Source organism: Onychomys torridus, chromosome 10 (assembly GCF_903995425.1).
Source record: "Onychomys torridus chromosome 10, mOncTor1.1, whole genome shotgun sequence".
NCBI classification, from domain to species: Eukaryota; Metazoa; Chordata; class Mammalia; order Rodentia; family Cricetidae; genus Onychomys; species Onychomys torridus.
The window spans coordinates 32,883,194-32,903,471 of record NC_050452.1 but is presented as its reverse complement, the minus strand read 5'-3'; the positions used below and the strand labels follow the sequence as shown (position 1 = coordinate 32,903,471).

General features: G+C 44.3%; 1 pseudogene; it reads right to left on the bottom strand.

The window, feature by feature from the left end:
• Window positions 1–2,279: 2,279 nt before the first annotated feature.
• LOC118591863 overlaps window positions 2,280–20,278 on the bottom strand; it is a 132,367-nt pseudogene continuing 114,368 nt past the window's right edge.

Below are 20,278 nucleotides of genomic sequence, written 5' to 3'. Positions count from 1 at the left end.
CCCTCCTGCCTCATTAAAATTCCCTTCTTCCCTTGGGCTCAGCAAGACTCCCCATGACTTATATACCTTTTGGCTTCCTGTCATCACTTCCTGGGATTAAAGGTGTGTGTCACCATGATTGGCTGTTTCCAGTGTGGCCTTGAACTCACAGAAATCTGGATGGATCTCTGCCTCTGGAATGCTAGGATTAAAGGTATGTGCCACCACTGCCTAACCTTTATGTTTAATATAGTGGCTGTTCTGTTCTGTGACCCCCAGATCAGTTTATTGGAGGGCATAATATATCCACCACAGGCATGGATATATCCAGGACTGGGATTAAAGGTGTGTGCTGGTACTGCCTGGCTTTCTTTCTCTCCTAGACTGAATGAGTCCCTCTTGTGTAATTCAGGGGGGCTTGGGACTCAGAGATCCGGATGGATTGCTACATGGAGAGTGCTAGTATTATAGGCGTGTGCAGCCAGGGCCTGGCCTCTGTGTTTCATCAAATGGCTTGTTCTGTTTTCTCACTTTTGGCCCAATTTTATTAGGGTACACAATGTATCACCAAGATGTTTATGGACTACAGAGAAATAGAAGTTTTACTATAAGTAATATAATAAGCATTTAAAAAAATCCATGTCCACAGCATTTACTGCTACAGATGGCCCTGACCCACACAAGACCTCGTGTTCCACACCTTCTTCTGTTCCGCACATTACCATACTTGTTGCTAGTCCAGAACTGCTAACCAGCACCTGATAGCTGACACAACAGAGTAAGCGTCACATATGTAGCACACACCGAAATCCTATAAATTTCTAAGCTAACTAACCAAACTATCAGTGAAACCATTTCTTTTTGAAGGTAAGATGTGCTTTAGCCGAGAACATGTTTTCATCCCAAGAACCAAGGGGTGGAGTACAAAGAATTAACGGACGGCCATGTTAAGGAAAGCGTGCCCTTCCCTCTACCTGGCCTGCACACAGGATCCAGCGGGCAGATACCCTTCATTCTAAGAGCTTCCACTGCCTGCCATGCAGCAACAGGTGGGGACAACCAGTCTAAGGATGTTTGCAAACAAGGCGTTGTTAACACTGGAGATGAAAAGAATTAAGATGTCCTGAAGAAAAAAAAAAATACAGAGACATGGGTGGTAAGAAAAAAGGACTTAACTGGGTAAAAGACAGAGAGGAGAAGAAACAGGGACAGGCAGGCGGTATGTAAGCATGGAAATATGCTAATACAGGGATGCCTCTAGTTCCTGTCGCTGTCTCCTCACACCTTACAAACCTTCCTCTGTCCAGCTATTTCACTTCCTTCCTAGTACTGGGATTAAAGGCGTGACTCCGGTGTATTGAGATGAAAGGTGTGTGCCTCTTCTGCCTGGCTCTGTTTCTCCCCTCCACTGAATCAACCTTGTGTAACCCAGGCTGGTTTGAACTCAGAGATCCAGAAGGGTCTCTGCCTCCCTACTGTTAGGATTTAAATATGTGTGCTGCCACCACCTGGCCTCTGTTTCCTCTAGTGACTTGTTCTGTTCTCTGACCTCCAGGTAAATTGAACAAAAAAAGTGATATATCGTGTACCCTAATACAATGAGCATTTGTTCCTTTTATTCACAAAATATAACACTTAACCCTCTTTTGAGAGAGACCCTTTTCTTTATGATTTACAGAAGACCTAGAGAAGTATCAATCATAAAACATGTCCAAAAGTAAACACCTTTAAAATTTACAGACACAAACAGCTACTTTATACAAGAGTTCTCTATACAACCCATCAATGTAAAAAGTAAGTAAGTGTAAGGCACATTCAGTTGCCATCAGAATTATATTAATCTCATTGGAGACTTTCCTCTGGTCCTGAGTTTGTGATTCTCTCGAATGTTCAGAGTATCTGGTAGAGTTTTCCCATCGTCTCTCAGCACCATTCTGAGTCCTGTGGTCCTCACTTTGAGGGCCTGAATGTCCTCTACTCCTTTCCCTTGCCTCGGAGCCATCTTCCGTCTGAGGCTGTCACTGTCCTGATTTCGGGTCCTTTGATTCTCCATGTGAGAAAAAAGACACTCTTCTGTCTCATCACTTCCCCTTTGGCTCAGCATGCTTGTCTGCCAGCATTCTGTGCCTGTCTCGGGCCCGGACATTCCCGACTCTACTGTAACTACAGTCTTGGGAAGGAAGGCTTCTGCTGGCCATGGACCTTGCCAGGGGCTCTCTCCAGTGAGCATTTCGTGAGTTTTGAGCTCTGTCTCTCAGACCTTGCTCTCTCAGTTCCCCCTTCCTCCTCCTGGCCGCCTGTCACTTGTCTGTTGACTCCTGACTGCTCCCTTCACTCCAAGTGTCTGAGCTGCTCTTGCTGATGTCAGAACCCGAGTCAGAGGAATCGTACTCCGAGGAAGTCACAGAGGATGAAGAGCTTGGGGGGGGGGGGGCTGGGCTTCCCTTTGTCTGTCTTCTGGTCTCTGGGCTACGATGACCTTGGGTGTAGTTTTCAGATTCTCACGAAGCTCAGCAGTTGATGGCAAACTGGGTATTCTGTGGATTGTCTCGAGGTAATAGTCCTTCCAAGAATGGCTGTAGAGTTTCATCTTTGAACCTCGCCTTCAGTTGAGGAAGACCCATGGATTCACATAGTTCCTGGAAAAATACTTTTATAAAAATTCTACTGGATGATGTAGTTGTTTCTTCACTCAGCTTCATGCAGTCAAGAACACTCCACGGAAGTGAATCTATGCACAAAAGGTGAGCAGAGAATTTAGCAATGTTTCTCAGTTTGTTAGTTTCTAAACAATGGACCCTCTCGCAGCAGCCTCATAAAGGGTTCTGAGTATTCTTTTTTCAGCTTGCACAACTGCCTACCTAACAAGCCGAAAAATTGTTGGTGCGCCCTCTGCTGGGCGCAGCAATCAAGAATCCACAGCTCTTGTGTTTGGCTCTCAGCCAACTCCATTTTCAGCACCTTGTGTGCACTTTCCTCAACATCTAAACTGGACTGAATCGCAAGATATATTGTACGTCGAAATGAGACTAGATCCATTTCTGTTTTGTCACGAATGGTTACTTTTTGTCCTCCCTCCTCTACTACATCTTCCTCCTCCTCCTCCTCCTCCTCCTCTTCCTCCTCCTCCTCCTCCTCTTCACTGCTTCTGAGTCTGATTGAATCACTGTCTCTTTCATGGAGAATTTCTTTTTTAATCGCTTTATTTTTCTCTTCATTCTCCCTAAACCTAGGGTCCATCTTGAAAACACTGACAACATCTTCTGGATCATAGTCATCCTCCAAGAGGAGCATATGGGTGAACTGACCATCCCCTTCCACTAAATCGAGTCCTTCCAGAAGAACAGGGTGGACCTTGATCTGTCCTTCCATACAGCAAACATCACTTCAATCATGGATTGAACTCTTTTGTCCACCTCAGACTTGTGGAGAATGTTTCACAGGTGTTCAAAGATGGCATCGATTCCTCTTGGGGACACCTGGTTTAATTTGAGGCCACACTCCCTGAGGTAGCCCACAGCCACAGCTGAGCAAGCTGGCCCTCTTGAGTGCTAGGACATCAGTGGCAAACTGCTAGTGGAGAGATTTCATCAATTTGTAGATTCGTTCTGAGATCTTGGATATACTTCGGTCCTAAAGGCAGCCCCAGATGGTGTCTTCGCTACAACCATCTGTTGTCAATGTTTTCAGTTCTGTGTCTATGACCTGGAGAGCAGACTCTGTCTTTGTTCACAATAAACTGTGGGAAGTTGCTGCTTGGTAATGATAAGAAAGCCCACTTGGGGGACAGAGGAAAGCAACTCTGGCATTATTTCAGTTTGGGACTGTTCCCCAGAGAGATCCTCTACCATTAGTAGCTGTAACCTCAGTTCATTGCATATAAACAATGTGCCCTATTTCTGGGATACTGGTGTGTCTCATTCAGAGCACACAGTCCACTCCTTCCCAGCATTTCTATTTTTTTAAAATCTCATTTATGGATTAAGGCTGTGTGTGACAGCTAGTATGGTGACTAGTGTTTGGGGTCCTATGTAGAGACACATCAGATGCCCATTCTAAGTGCATGAGTCAATATATTGACTGTGATGGGCAGCATACTCAGTCTTGGACTCCCAAGTCAGCAAAGCCCTATGAAGCATCTCCCACTAGAGGGCAGCACAGAGTCCAGTTTAATATACCATAGTCCCGCTAGGAACCAAATTCCAGAGGACAGTCTCTCCTTCCCACATGACCCTAGGAATTTTTAAATGGACCAACCAACAGAACTGCAACAGACCCCTGACACTTTCAAGTTCTGAAGTGGACAGCAGAAGCCAGGAAACCACAGAAGAAGAAGTAAATAAAGGTATAGAGAATAGAGAAAGATAATAGCCAGGAGGCAAAAGACACATGGGTAACTTAAGAACTGGCAGGAAAATAGTGAAGCTAAGGCTAGGCGTTCATAAGAGTGAGTAAACTTTCATGTATTTATTTGGGAGATGGGTGGCAGGTTTCCCCCTGTCGCCCCCCCACCACCTTCACTACCAAAATATCAAGGAGTAAAAAGTTTTTTAAAAAACAGTGACTACATCCTTTGAGTTTTAAAGGGGACAAGGAGAGAGTATCTATTGGCAGAGAAAAGGGGACAATCCACATGAGCTGAGAGGAACGTTACCAAGAGAAGCGGTGAGGATTGAGCACTCAACAGCCTTGCACTTGCTCCAACTTCCAGGGTTACTTCAGGATGACCATAGCAATCTGTCAAGAGTCAGAGCTGGGAGAGATCCCTAGACACAGCTTCTAGAGCAAGACAGAAAGGCAGACCAGTCTCTCTTCAAGAGCATCTCAGCAGCTGTTGAGAAGAAACCTCACCTGAATGATGGTAAGAGAGCCAACCTAGGAGGACCAGATGGCAAAGGATGCAGACTGGTCGGAGGTCCCGACAGATTGGAGCCTCTCAGGGTCATCATGAGGGGTGGTCTGTATAGAAGGTGCTTGCAGACTCCAGATCAGAGACAGGTTCTCAACAGAGAAGGATGCAGGTGCATCCTGGGAGCCAGTGGAGCACCAAGACACCTGTAATGCAGGGCAGTTCTGGGAGGAAGGTGCCATGACCGTGGGTGCACCAGACCCCAGGTCACCAGACTCCATATGCCTAAGGCTTTAATATCATCCAGCCTGAGATCAGAGCACTTTGTGGCCCATCAAGAGGGCTCCCCATGTGTCCTGGGCCAGCATGGATAGCTTGCTAGAAGCCTTCCCAGGACCCATAATATGCATGCATGTGCCAGCCTCTTCCTGTGCCCTACAGTTAGACAGTTTCACCAGCTTTTTTCATCAAGTCGAGGGATGGTACCTAGCCACCATGGCAGTTGACGCATTTCCTTGTTTCATGGGATTCTTGTCCCCTGATTTCTCATTCTCTCCTGCTCTGGCCCTGGACATTTTCAGCCACAGTCCTCAAGAAGGGGAAGATCCAGCCAACTCAGCCAGGGCCTCAGTGAGGGGCCCACTACTAGGCGCTCCAACTGGATGGGGCAACCATTTCTCAGCCCTGAATTCCAGCCCCTGTCCCCTTCCACTATCCAAGAAGTAGATCCCCAACCTGACCCCTCTAACCACTGCATGCCTATAGCCAGGGCCTGCTGCTGCTGCTGCTACCTCCGCCACTGCCTCCTCTTTGAAAGCTGAACACTTCATCAGAGTCCCAGAAATACACCCTCGCTCTCAAAGTCACTTCCTCTTCCAAGGTCTTCATGTAGCGTCCTCATCCAAAGGAAATCATTGCATTTATCTCCACTGGCCCAGCTGGAAGACTCAGTCTGAAGACCATTGTGAGGGCTCCAGCAGAGAAGAAGCCTTGGCCACAGGTTCAAGCCCATAGAAAGTTTACATTATCCTCCTTGCTTGTGACTACACTGGGTGTTAGGGATAAGACCACAGTCCTGAGCCTTTCTCCTGGGTGAGCTTGTTAGCTGGAATCAGGACTGGAGAAGTCAAAGAGCTGGGGCACTGCCTTGAAGACTTTCCCAGAACTGTGGATTATGTCTTTCTTTCCAGTATGGCAGTGTCACCACCCCCACCACAGGAAGACGCTTCCAGAGACTTTGGTTCGAATAATGTAAACCCTCCCTGACTGGAGGCCAGGACTCTCATCATGAGCCCCTGGTCTCCTGGTATCAGTTTCAACACAGTCAAACTGCTACAAGAAAGCATCTTAAGGTGACAGGAGTGTATGTCAGACCCATAAGCGCCTATGTTCTACTTCTTACACCCTCTGATAGGAACCTCTGAGCCATTTCCCAAGACACAACAAACAAGACAGACTCATCCTTAAGGGCTGAGCCGACAGATTCTTCTTACAGATTAGTATGTTGGGATCAGTCTCTTATGCTCCATACCATAGCTCCACAAGAGCCCAAAATTCCTCATGTCATCTAGGTAAGACTTGGTTGCCCACAGTAAGTACGGTATTGTCAGTGATGGTGACCATTATTCCACCTGTTTGACACAATCATTCTAATACCATCAAGACAGAACAACTATTGAGGACATCTGAGACCTAGTTTCCTTGGTAAACATTTCAGGCAGAGCATTCTGGGGCAATGCAGCTTTTGAAGGCATCCAGCCACAGAGTGTCAGAACTGTCTACTAATATGGGCATGGATGCAGATAGAATTATTGGATTGTATCTACCTTAGGAACTCAAAGGCTAGAAGCATGGTAACCAAGAGTATCAGAAGCAAAGTATGAATGCCCTGACTCTAAGAGCTCACAGGCTTCATCCTCATGGGAAAGTTACAGCCCTAGATCTTCTAGCTCTTGGGCTTTATCTTCATGGTAGAGTTATACTCACAGAAAACCTGGGCTGTCAAGTTATATCTTCATGTGGTATTTACATGCTTAGATGATTCACTACAGCCTTCAGAATGGCTATTATACCTTTGGGCCCTTGACTATCTGTTCTTTATCCTCTTGGTGCTAGCTACATCCCAGCCTCTAGCCCTCAGTATTCATCCTCATTGAGTTATGCCTCCAGATCCCTTGGGCTCTCAACATTGACCCTGACTCAATTGCTCCCATAAGTATCACTGCTTTCTAGCTTACAGGGCCCTTAGTTAGGACTTGGGCTCCATGCTGTGTGACATACTTTCAATAATAAATCTAACCTTACTTTGGAGATGCCTGCTTCCCCTCCTGAACCAATTATGAGCTTGACAATGAACTTAAAGTCTGTAACAGACAACAGTGCTGCTAATCCCACATCATTTTTACCACAAGGTAACAAGAAAAAAAATCCAAAGTTGTTGGATTCACTTGCTGTGTACATACACACACTTGGCAAGCTCTAGGAGTCCGGATGTACCTGATGTTGACCCCAGGCTTCCATACAGGTGCACACATGTGAACTCATACACACAGGTCAATACATTCACATGCATGTAAAAATAAAGCAGCTAAAAGTCCTGAGTTTTCCCATTGTCTCTGGGCACCATTCTGATTCCTTTGGTCCTCACTTTAGAGCCTGACTGTCCTCTACTCCTTTCCATTGACCTGGAGATATTTTTCTCTGAGCAAAAGTTTTCCTCATGATAAAACTAATGAGCTTTGAGAGCATCTGAAAACTACACCCAAGGACATTGAAGCCCAGAGACCAGAAGCTGGCCAAAAGGAAGCCCCCATGAGCTCTTCATCCTCAGAGTCCAATTCCTCTGACTCAGGATCTGACAGCAGCAAGAGCAGCTCAGACTCCTGCAGTGAAGGCAGCGGCTCCTCATCATCCAGCAGTCAGATCTCCCTTGGCTAAAGATCACTTTTTAACATGAGGTACCAAAAAGCAATACAAAGTTGTTGCATCCACTTGCTGTGTACAATGCACACACTTGGTAAACTCTATATAATTAACAGTGCATTGTGCACTTAAACATTTAGTAAGAAGACAACTCAAATCTTCTTACAAATTTTTCAAATTTAGGAGAAACTTACTTGATCCAATACAGTGTAGAATTCCATACAATGAGTGCACCAGATTTATGCCTAAACTTCATTATAGCCGTCTTTGCCCACTAGCAAGGACACTTATCAAAGATATATTCACACTTTAGGAGACAGAAGGCAAGAATATTAGAGTGGAGGCAGAATCAAAAAAATTCTGAATCCTCATGCAAAATCCTGCCATTTCATAATGTATTTTGTATTAAATCTTGATGACAAGATATGAGGCAAAAGACAGTGCATGTCACTAAACTAGCAGTTGATGGTGCACTGTTTGGAGCTGCCTTCTCCAGGCAGTAGAAACATCCAAACTCATGAATTTCATGTCACCACCCACCATGCTTTCTCTGTGTTACCATGAATCCAGAGCCACTGCTCCATCACTGAAGGATTGCATTAGACTACTGACCACAAGCAGCACACACATTAGGTGATTTAATGAGGCCTGAGGACAAGTTAAAAAATGTCCCTCTCCTAAGAGTCAATCCTGCTGCATCAGTAGCCTTGGCATATGGGAACACACACACTTGGCACGCTGCTGTTCCTTGTACAGCACAGAACAGTAGCCTGTGCTCAAACTCTTATTCCAGCAGTAACAAACTCTCACATCTGGGTGCTCAGACCCATTTACTAAGTGATCCAGAAACTGTAGGTCAAAGTGGAATCCAGAACAAGCCAGAGTGGACTTGACAGCCAGTGCAAGCTGCCCTGCCACTTGGCTCATTTCCCGGCATTGTTATTCATAAACATGTTACACGAAAACTTATGCAGTCATAGTAAGAAAACCATACTCTAGACACCCATAGCACCAGAGAAATTCCACTCCCTATTATCCAAAAGAAGAATTTCTGGCTCTGGATTGCTATGGGTCACAGGAGGAACTGGGATGTCCATGGCACCCCACATGATGGAACAGTTGATGGTTCAGATAAAACTCAAGAGATTTTTTAACCCTTTCGCAAGGTTAGAGGAGCATCACAGTTAACCCTAAAGTCTCAAAAAAGCAGCATTGCAGGAAATGTTTCAAAACTCCATGACATTCCCTTCCTGATTCTCTAAGCATTGTAGAACCCACCACAGCTATTAGTGGTTCTGGTGAACCCAAGACACATGCCACCAATGCAGGAATGCAGATATCACCATTCAAACAGCACTGATATGTAGAAACCCACTGAATTACAACCTGTTCAAAGACCTGGAAAGAATTTAGAAAGGGAATCTCAGGAGGTAGAATCTCTGGCAGGATTTTGTTCTTTGATTAAATTGTGACAATGTTCCTTTTTCATTCAGACTCAAGCTAGATAGACTAAGTACTGCAAATAATTTACTCAGAAAGGAGAAGCACAAGTTTGGAGACAGCCATCCCCTTTCTCCTTCAGTAGCTTAAGTATAAAAGAACACACACAGATAAGTAGAGAGTTGCTATGTCTTGCATGGGCCCACAGGAAACAGGTGGCCTGATGCTTATTCTCTATGTGTCCATGGCAGAAACCAACACATTGGCTAGTACAGAGACAGGAAACAAGGCTAGGATATCATTCTCCCTCTTGAGCTGAACCTCATCTACTGTGAGAAGCAGCATCATGGTGGTAGAGTACAGGCTAGCAAAAGGGAGTTTTCATTAAAAAGAGAGATTGTCAAGGTCAATATCTGTTAAGGTTGCTATTTGCCATGGCTAATTTTGTTATCACTTCAGATGATTTAACTCCAGTACAGTCAGTGGTAAGCTCAAAGGATAGTTCTCCAGTTCTCTACATGGCTGAATTGGCCATTTGTAGATAAAGTTGGCCGAGTTTCTTGCAACCCAGGGAGGGCCAGGGTTAAGTTTGAACAGGACACATACATTTTAGTTAATAGCCTAGGCTCAGAAGCCTTTCCTCTTCTCCCCAAGTACTTGGAACATTCAAACCCAACACAAATCATCCCATGCAAAATCAGACCTGACATCCAACTACAGTGGAAAAAGGACAGGAATGATCAATAACCATGGCTCTGTCAACCCTGCTCAATTCTAGAGGAGGAAGAGATCAGGGGGGGGCATTTAAGATGGCACTCCACAAAGGCAGAGTTTTTTATTCAGGCACTTTCATTGGCACTGTGGTACTATGAAGAACACTTGCAGGAAGTGACCCACTCATCATCATCCCCAATGACTCGCTCACATGACAGATGCTTTCTGCCCTCAGAAATTTCAGGACCAGGAGCTTTAACCCTAAAAAGCACAAGAGTTCAAACTATCAGCTCAGGGACAGTTCTGGTTTATGTCTCAGGACCAACAGGCACAAAGTAGAGTTAGTTTCATCTCTGAGGTGTGAATTTTCACCAGGCAAATCTTTGCCTGCTGAGCCAGAGTTGGGGCAGGAAGAGGGCTTGGCCCACAAGTGACCACCTTAAACACTCCTTTCCCCTTGCTGATATGAATGGACAGGAGACTCCTACAACTCCAACCTCAGAGGAGCATAGTTACCAGAGGAAAAGACTTTTCAGGAGGAATGTCTAATGTGGGCTACCTGGAAATCCTTCTACATTAACAAAATCAAGTGTAGGATGGAGATGGAGGGATGCCATCAGAAGACAGTGGATGTTGCAGTCAATGGAGAGATCAGTTAAAATGGCAATAACTAGTCTATCCCTTTAGGGACTAGTCTGAACTATGGGGAACAATTTTCAAACATGTGAAGGAATAGATCCCATGTAGCTTAAAGAATGAATTGTAGTTACTGTAGTTGACTATAGTGAATACTCTATAATGCTGATAGATTAACATGTCACTCACTGTGGAAAGGTTGTAATACTGCAGCTCCAAAGCCAAATTATCTTGGGCATCTCTAGCCCCATTATGTAGCTTTCATTGCCCACCTCTCTGTTCCCTGTGTCCTTGAGACTATTCTGGAAGTCATTTGGGTGTGTGGAATGGTGTTCACACCATTGAAGAAGCCAAGAATATAATTGGATAGTATCTTAGGCCTCTACCATGTCTCCCTGCTTTGCTGTTATCTACCCACCTGATGCTTCCTCCAATGCATTGCTTGGTTCTTTCATCTTACAATCTTTTTTTTTTTTTTAACTATTTGAGAATAATTATTTTCAAAATACATTTCTGATCCTGGTTTCCCCTCACTCAATCCTCCCAGGTGCTCCAACTCCCCACCCTTCCAAATCTACTTGCTTTAGCTCTAGAAAGAAAACAGGCATATAAAAAACAAAACAATTTCCCAGACAAAAAAGTCAAGAAATATACAAGCAGAGCACATGGAGAAATGACTAAAAACACAAAATTGCAAACAATGTACAAAAAGAGACCAGTAAGGTAAACAAACTGTTTTCAAAACAAGGCAATATGAGACAAAAAGATTTCCAAATAGAACATGGAGTTCGTTTACAATTGCATGGGGCCTGCCCTTAAGGGTAGTATATATATCCAGTAAGACTCTATTGGGGAAAACTAATTTTTTTCCTTTGCAAGCTGCTACCAATTGGAGGTAGATTCTTGGTTAGGGGTGGAAATCAGTGTCCACTTTCCCCTTTCAGGGCTGGGACCCATCTATCTTGGACCGATGTACATGATGCCACAGTTCAGTTCATATTGCATCAGTCATGTTGTGTCTAGAAGACACTGTTTCATTGGTGTCATCTATCCCCTAGGACTCTGACCATCTTTCCACCTCATCTTCTGCACAGATCCCTGAGGTATGAGCAGAGATGTTTGATGAAGACAATTATCTTCATAGCACCATTGGTAGAACTGAGGATCAATGTCATCAGTTCTTAAGGTCACTTTGGCACACTTCTGAAAGACATTTTTACATTGAGAAAGTATTTCACAGACTCAAAATATCTTTGCTCAAGTCTACTCAGAGTGAAGACATGACCCCAATTATGACTTAATTATTTGAGGAAACAGGAAGGATAATGTCTGACAATGTCACACTTCCTTGATAAAACCCAAGGGCTGACAGAAGTAGCAGGCTGCGTTCTCCTGTATCCTTCCCTGGCTAAAACTACTGGAGGCTCCAATGCCAGTGGACCTAGTTTTGATAAGAGCAGCTCAAGGGTCAGACCATTTCTACATCCCACCCCACACACAGGTTTGACAATAGCTCTGAACACAGCCATCACTCCAACTCTGCCTAGAGAACCATGCTAAAAATGTTCTAGATCTAATATCTGCTCTAGCAGCCAGTTCCATACTTCTGAGCAGTGTTGGCCCAAGCTCTGGACTTGAGCATGGCAGGCCCACCATGTCCATATCATGGAGACAGAAGTGACTTCACAATCCTATTTTGACAGGACAACGAACATTTTCTTGGTGAAATGTGAGGAAATGGATGCCAATCATGACCAAAACTCTTCCTAGATATTTGAAAATAAGAGAGTAAATATCAATGACATTAAACAAGAGAAGTTTCTAGCTATTGTTTTCTATATCTAGCTCATTAGTGCATGAGTGAATTTCCATCTCACCATAAGCCTCTGAGAAACAAAGCAGATGCCTCTGTCCTGAGGAGGACAATCTGCTTCTGACAGGTACACCAGGACTCAAGATATTCTGATGTGCTCAGCAGGCCAGGGGAAGGAAGGGACTCAAAGAAAAAGACATATGGGGATGCAGATTGTATAATCATCACCAGGACCTCCAGGGTTCCACAGGTTGAACACACAAAGTCCACTGACACCTGCTTCCAGAGGATCCCACTGCTTTTCTGTCAACAGTGCCTCAGTCAACACGAGTGAAGGCTAGACCAGGCAGAGAACAGCAGCACTGTGGTTTCAATCATTAAATTCTCCCTCAGTTTAGTCCTAAGAGTTTCTAAGGAGAAGTACTACTACTCCCAGGCCAGGCCCTCAAAGGGGATCAAGGCCACCCCAGAGGATGCTCCAGTTTTCCGGTATGGAAACCAAATAATACTATTGCAGTGAGACACATCCTTTCCCTGTCTTGGTAGAAGGAAACCTCAAAGAATGGAATCTTCTGGAGAGGGATAGTAGTGGGAAGGTGAGGGATACCAAGACTTCTCCTGGACTCCCTTGCAATAGGCACAGCTATGGAAGACAGCATACACATCCACTGACCATCACCTCCAGACACCTTTCTACCATACCAGATACACTACCTTAGAGATTCTACAAGGTGTTCAAAGGCAACCAACCTCAGTCACAAGGGCTTCTCTCAGCCTGTAGAGAGCAGATTATCGTAAGTGAGCCTTGAGGGGATGGAGTAGGTGGCAATTCTTGGACTCTGTTTCCTATGAGACACATCCTGAGACATCTTCTGTATCATTCTGGAGTTCCAATGGGACCACTCCATATACAAGCTTAGCTGACCACCTCAAGGTCCAATCTATCCCCTCACCCTTCCCTTCCACAGTCACTTCCCTCCTCTGGGATCCTGGGGCTTGATACTCAGAATGCCATCTGCACAAACCCAGGTCTCTGATTTTGTTCTTTCTTCTTCTTCTTCTTCTTTTTTTTTTTTAGTTCAAGAAATAAGACTCAGGTCATATTTAGTGTGTCAAATGCTAATATTTAAGTATTATTAGGAGGAGTGATCAGCTTCTAAAAAGACAATTCCAAGCAAGGTAGAAGTGGCTTACAACTTTAATATCAGCAAATAGGAAAGACAGAGGCTGTCAGATGTGGATTCAATGCCAGCCTCGTCTACAGACTGAGTTCTGGTGCAGCCAGGACTACACAGAAATCTTGTCTTTAAAAAGTATATATATATCATACATATGCAATTCCCTAACCTGGGTAAGTATTTTTGTTAAAGTTCCTAATAAGTTATGGGTTCAAATTCCAAAACGTCCAGGCATGTATTTGATCAACAACTTAGCCTCTTTAAACAAAGACACAGTGTGTAGAAGTACAGGTCGATATAACTCCAGAATCATTAATGTTCCAGGCCAGTTACCATTTTTAAAATTGTAGTAATGCCACATTAATACTCTTACAACAGAATAAAAATAATTGAAATTTCCTGTCTCTTACTGATAGAAAATGGTGAGAAAGTAGAGCAGTGCATCCTGTCCATTTACAGGGACACTGGTAGCTGGTATGATGGCTTAGTTGCCACCTAGCTTGATCAGAATTTGATCCCTGGGATTCCACATGCTTGAAAAGAGAAATATCCTGCAAAGTTTCCCTCAAGTGCCACATTTGACCTGTAGTTCCCTTCTTCCCTAACCCCCACATAAAGGAGAAACAGTAGCAGCCTCCAACCGAGTCTATGGCCTTCTCAAGCACAAGCTTCTGACTAGGTTTAGAGTACCAGATGCAAATTTCCTCCCCTGGAGCAGGCCTGAAATCCAATAGAAAAGTAGTTGCTTGTGCTCCTATGATTCATGCCAACACTGCAAGCAGTGGGCACTCACTGGCTTGGTACTACAGCTTGAGGGTCCACACTGAGACTGTTGATACTTCTTACCCCAAAGCTTTATACTACTTTCTGCAACTATGAAAACTATCCAGCAGGATGAAGCTTCCAGTTTAGTTCCAGGATTATTTTCTGCCATGTCTTCCAACAAAAGAATGTGTCTTCAGCATGAGGGTCTTATCACCTAGTTCTGGTTGGCAGCCAACAACAAAGGCAATAGACGATGTTGTTTACTGGGTCTTCTGGCCTCCCCGACCCACCCTGTGATTGTCATTTAATAACCCATGAATCTGGGATCATTATCTTCCCATTCAGGCTCCACCTTTGCACAGGCTTTGTAACCCTTGTTTTGCAACAAGCACAGGCTGCTGAAGGATTTTCTCGCTCCCTTCTCATCATCTCTCTTATGGCTGTGCCTAGACTTGTACACTAGTTAGCAATTTCCCATCCTGATCTACTTGTACTTGCATGTCATCTAGATGCCTTTCTAGGTGTGTAAAACACTCAGGCTAGCAAACCTTTGCAAATGATGCACAGGATCTATGAAGGCTTTCCAACATGCTAAGCAGTGCAAGATCTTTTGAGGAATCAACTCCTAATGGGATACTGATGGGACTTTCAAAGTCCAACATAAAATGCAATATATTCCATGGTGTCCAATTTTTCTTTTAAAAAATCTACGTTGTGTACAGAGGTATGAGTGGAAGGTCCCACCTAGAATAGCTCTATACAATTCATAGTCATTCTCTTATCTCCTCATTCTGGGAGTGCTGCCCCAGGGCTGTCCATGTATCTTCCAAACCTCCAGACTCAGGGATAGAGCCGCTCACCTTGCTTTGAACTTACTAGTCCAGCACTAAGGAAGAGTGCAGTATGACTGTACTTTCTCAACAGCTGTGCCTGGAGAGGTTTCCTGAGTCATCCAGTCTCTTGAGGCTGAGTAGTGGCTAGCTGCTACCTCTCTCTCAGTCATAACCTGGCTGCTAACAGGGCTCTGGACTTGGTGAACACATTCACCCCCAGGATGCTTTCTTGTAGGAAAGAACACACAGCATATTCTAGGGAAGACTACCTACTCCCAAGGCAAGCAGAGTCTTCTCTGTGCTTGGCCCTATGATGTCTACAGTCAGTGAACTCTTGCTCAGGCTTTAAGCCTTCCAGAGGCTCAAGGACCGAATTTTGATGTCAGTTTCTTAGAAACTGTGGCTTAATGCAATGTCTGCACATTCTGTTCTTACTATTCTTTGACTATACTTTCAGATTACTCCATGTGAGGTGGGTAAGGCCGAAAGCATAGGGTCACGCCTTAAGCAAACAAAGATGTGACATGCACAGAGAGCACTCTGGCTAAGGGAAACATGACCCACAAACTCCAAACTGGAAGGTGATGATGTGCAGCCCCAGAACCCACCAAGAAATGCCACAGTAGCTAGAAGCAAAGCCTGCTAAACAGCCCTCACATAAAAACTCAGTCCTTTGTTTAATAAAGGAGAGATTGCTTGCAAACTTCCCAGAGTCTGCGTCATTGACTCTTCCTCTACCCATCCCCTGCCCATAGGATCAGGGACAGTGAGACCCCAGCTACAGAGCCAGTAATATCCTGGCCCCCAACTTAGGTTGTTTTTCTTTTAGTGCTGGCCGGCTTGCTGTCCCAATCCCAGAATCAATATGGGATGTTAAGATGCCCCCCTTTGGCTGTTTCCCATTTTCAGTGAGTAGAACCCTCTTCTCAGTTCTGTTTTCCTTCCCCAAGCAGTGAGTATTGGGGTCTTTTTCTCTCCCTATCTTTTCATTCTCCCCATTTGTTTTGCTTTTAGGGCACACCTTATTAACTATTAAGAAATGGAAAGTGCAGGAAGAGAAAACCCCCAACACAGCCATTGTCCCAATACTTTGGGGAATCTAAAGAGTTGAGAAAGTTAGTTGAAGAGCAATTGTCATTGGGCCATAGTAAACCTTCCTGCAGTAGATTTAACACCACCATTTTAATAATTAATAAAAAGTCAGGAAAATTTTACCTCCTTAAGACTTAAGACAAATCAATGCACAAATGGAAAAAATGGGCTCACCTCAGTCACGGATTCCACACCCAGGTGCTATTCTACCAGGGTGGCATATTCTTGTAATAGACATTAAAGGTTGTTTTTTCTCAATACCACTGGCTCCAGAGCACTTCACATTCACTGTCTGGGAGCCCAATGTTCAAATACCTGCTTCCCATTATCACTGGAGCATATTACCACAAAATATGAGAAACAGTACAATCATCAGCCAGTTTTATGTTCCATAGGCCTTAGTTAGGGTCCCTGTTGAAGTATTAATGATTCAGTACATGGATGATATCCTGTTTGCCCTTCCAAGCAGACTTGAAGAGTTACTGCACCAGCTCCTTGAGGATTTACAAGCTCTTCACCTCAAAGTGGCCCCAGATAGGATACAATGACTACCCGCATTTGCCTTCTTGGGTTACCACATTGGCAGAGCCATCCTACCCCTTAATGCCTCTATAATACAAGAGTTCTATGCCCTTATAGGAACCCTGTGGCATGATTAATTGGCTTAAAGAATTTCTCTGAATTCCTGATGAAGACATGAGACAACATTCTCCCTTCTCGGGGGACATTCCTCTCCCTCTGCAAAAATATGGTTGGCCTGGGATCTCTTAAAGAGGGCTAGTAAATTTGCCTGTAATGTGTCCCTGAAGAAACATGATCCAAAAGTTCCCCTGACAGCCCTAGTCCTCTGGACTAAGGGCAGTGTATTGGAAGCACTGGGGTAATCAGGCCCCCTAATCTGGATACCTCTATCACATTCTGAGCTATCCCATGTCACCTCCAAGTTTGATATTGCTTTTGAGATAGGCCTTAAAAAGCAAGAGCAACAGCCAGGGGAATCATGGGCCATGAACCAGACAAGACTGTCCTCCCCTTCTCCCTCCAAAATAGCCAGTCCTTATGGGCAGACTCTCTTCCCTTCCCAAAAACTGATGATGGGACCTTAAACCACTTTCCCCAATATGGACACTTGTCAGTCTTGTCACTCCACGTTAACCTTAAGCCCTTGTGCTAATCCCTCCAATGAACGTCTGCCTCAAGAGGCTGTAGTCTTTACAGATGCCAACAGAATGAACTTTGGCCTAATGATCACAATGCCCAGTTGCAAAGAAATAACTCACACCCAACTCTACCCAGGCTCTGACCAAAAGGGAGAACTCCTGGCCATCCTTGAAGTACTGAAGTTGAGCCAGTCAGTGCCATTAACACTTTTTCTGACAGCCGATATGCGACCCAGGCATGCAAGCTGTTGTCCATTGCTAAACTAAAAACCTTTAGAGATCCTATCTCCATGACCATGTAAGCAATACAAGACATGCCAGAGAATAGCGGGCATCCCTGGTATATAACCCATATCTGATCTCATCCGGGGCTCCCAGGAATGCTTGCTTCAGGCAATGATAGTGTTGAGAAGATCATGACAGTAAATCCGCCCCTCCTGGAACAGGCTCGACTACTCCAACAATTTCATTGTCCCCTCATAACTTGCACAAAATTTGCTGCCTGAACTGCCTATAGCACAATGCAAACATCTAACCCAGATCTTCAGTACCTGTGTCTCCCCCCCCCCCCCCCCCCGGCACCTCTGGGTACACTAAATAGAGCAGGAGTTAACCCTGGGGGCCTAATGCCAAATGCGCTCTGGCAAATGGATATTTTACCCATCACCCCCTCTTCGGCAACTTAAACTGCATACATGTTATACATACTCCTCATTTACCTTTGCCCTAACACAGACTGGGGGAAAAGCCACCCAGTCAATCTAGGCATTAAAAACTGCTATGATGATCATGGAGTATCTTGGAGTATAAAAACAGATAATGGCCCAGCATACACCTCTCAACAATTTAAGGATTTCCTTAGGCAATGGAAAATAGAACACACCACTGGTATTTCATATAACCCCCGAGGACAAGCAGTTGTAGAAAGAACTAATCTCTCACTAAAGGATGATTTACAAAAAATACCCAGTGAATAGAAGAGGGATCCACACTTGGCCTGGTGGAAGCTCTGTTGAAGAGGAATTTGTCTTTTGATGATAATGGCCTGAGTCCAGCCTATAATCATTGAGCCTCTCTCCTCAGAGAAACACCACTCCCTCTAGTCCGATGGAGAGACCCTGTATCTAATCTCAGGCAATCTCCTGCCCCCTTATTAACATGTGGGTGAGAATATGCTTGTGTGTTTCCACAGGGTCAAGCTAAGCCAACATGGGTATCTATCAGAGACATAGAACCTGCTACAGATCAGTAACATCTCAAGGAGGACCTCTCCCTTTGCTGATAGTTCTGCTACTGATCCTGCGAATGATTATTCAGACTGAAGATCTTTGGGCACTTGTACCAGCCCCTCCTATACCAATGCTGGTTTCAGTAACTGCCCTTGTTTTCTCAGTATATATACCACCAATAGAATCTTGGGCCTCCCATTCAGCTCACTGCTATAGGCAGTGAATTATATAGCTGGACTTGTAAACCTGGCAGAGGACATCTCTTTTGGTGTGTGCCCCCAATAATACAGGCTGCATTCCCCTTTATTCCTACTCCACAGGGGATTTTAAAGGAAATGGAACTACAGGAACGGTGCAAGACCTGGATTTAACAAGGCCTGCAATTAGAAATTCACATACAAAGGGCACTCATGCCGCTAAACATCCCCCTTGACCCTTTTTGTCAAAAAATGCAAGACTACCCCACTGATGCCAAGTTGCCAACCAATTGGGACTCTTGTCTCTCTGCCTCCCAGCCCTAAAAAGTGAAAGGGGAAAAGGACCTACGAATCTGGCTCTGAACACCATGGACCAATGACATACTGGGCCCCTTTAATTTTTCTCCCACTCACCAGAGTTTCTGTTAGGTCTATGTTGGTCAGTATGGAGATTCCTATTTTTAGGGGGGGAAGGGTTATTTTAATGTCTACTTTACTGCTAATGAATCAGTTGTGTCCTCTATTTCTATTAAACAAAAGAATTTTACCTTCAAGGGCACCCCCATCTGTGTAAGGACCCTCTTTTTCTTTATATTAACCAATTCTTCACAGCCTGAGCTGAATTGCATCCAGACAATATGCTGGCTCAATGCCTTTTGGAATGTAAACAAGGCCCTTTTTTTTTACTGTTGCTATGTATTCTTGCTTTCATTTGGATACCACTAATGTAACACTATCATAGAGCAGAACTGATAGAGCGGACTAGAATAAAAAGACTTTCAAAGAACGGCATCCATAATGACTGCCATCTGCTAGCTGTGGCAAGTGGGGTGACAGACACAGCCTTCCTGATCCAAATGGGGCACCTCCTCTACACTTAATATGGCCATAGAAGAATCAGCCTGAGCATTAAGTACTCAATGGCTAATCAATGCCCATTTTCATTCTGCTATACTTAATTTACAACAACAAATACACTTATTGGATGAAGAAATACAGATATTAAGATGGCTGGTAAAAGGAAACTATGATCCCCAATTTTTTTGTTTAACCCCTTATCTGGTCTGGAATATAACACAAGCCAGGAGTTAGTTAAGGGAAATCATCATTGGGACCATGGAACAAAGAGTTCTTAAACCTTACATTACAACTCTAAGGAAAACTTAAGGCTGAACTCCACACGTGTGGAAACCACTGGAGATGTCTACTATAATCTTTGCTAAAATTTGGGATCACATAAAATCAATCTTTGACCCTTCAAAAATTATAGCATGGGAAATGATAGGGGGAATGGTCCTCTTATAATTCTGTTGTTTAAGTATTTCCTACAGTATGAGTGAGACCCTGGTCTCAGGCTGTGTGCAATCAAACTACTAGAAGAAAGCATCTTGTTGTAGTGACAAACCAGAGTATATAATGTCAGACCCATAAGCTCTTATGTTCCACTTCTTACAGCCTCCTATAAGAACCT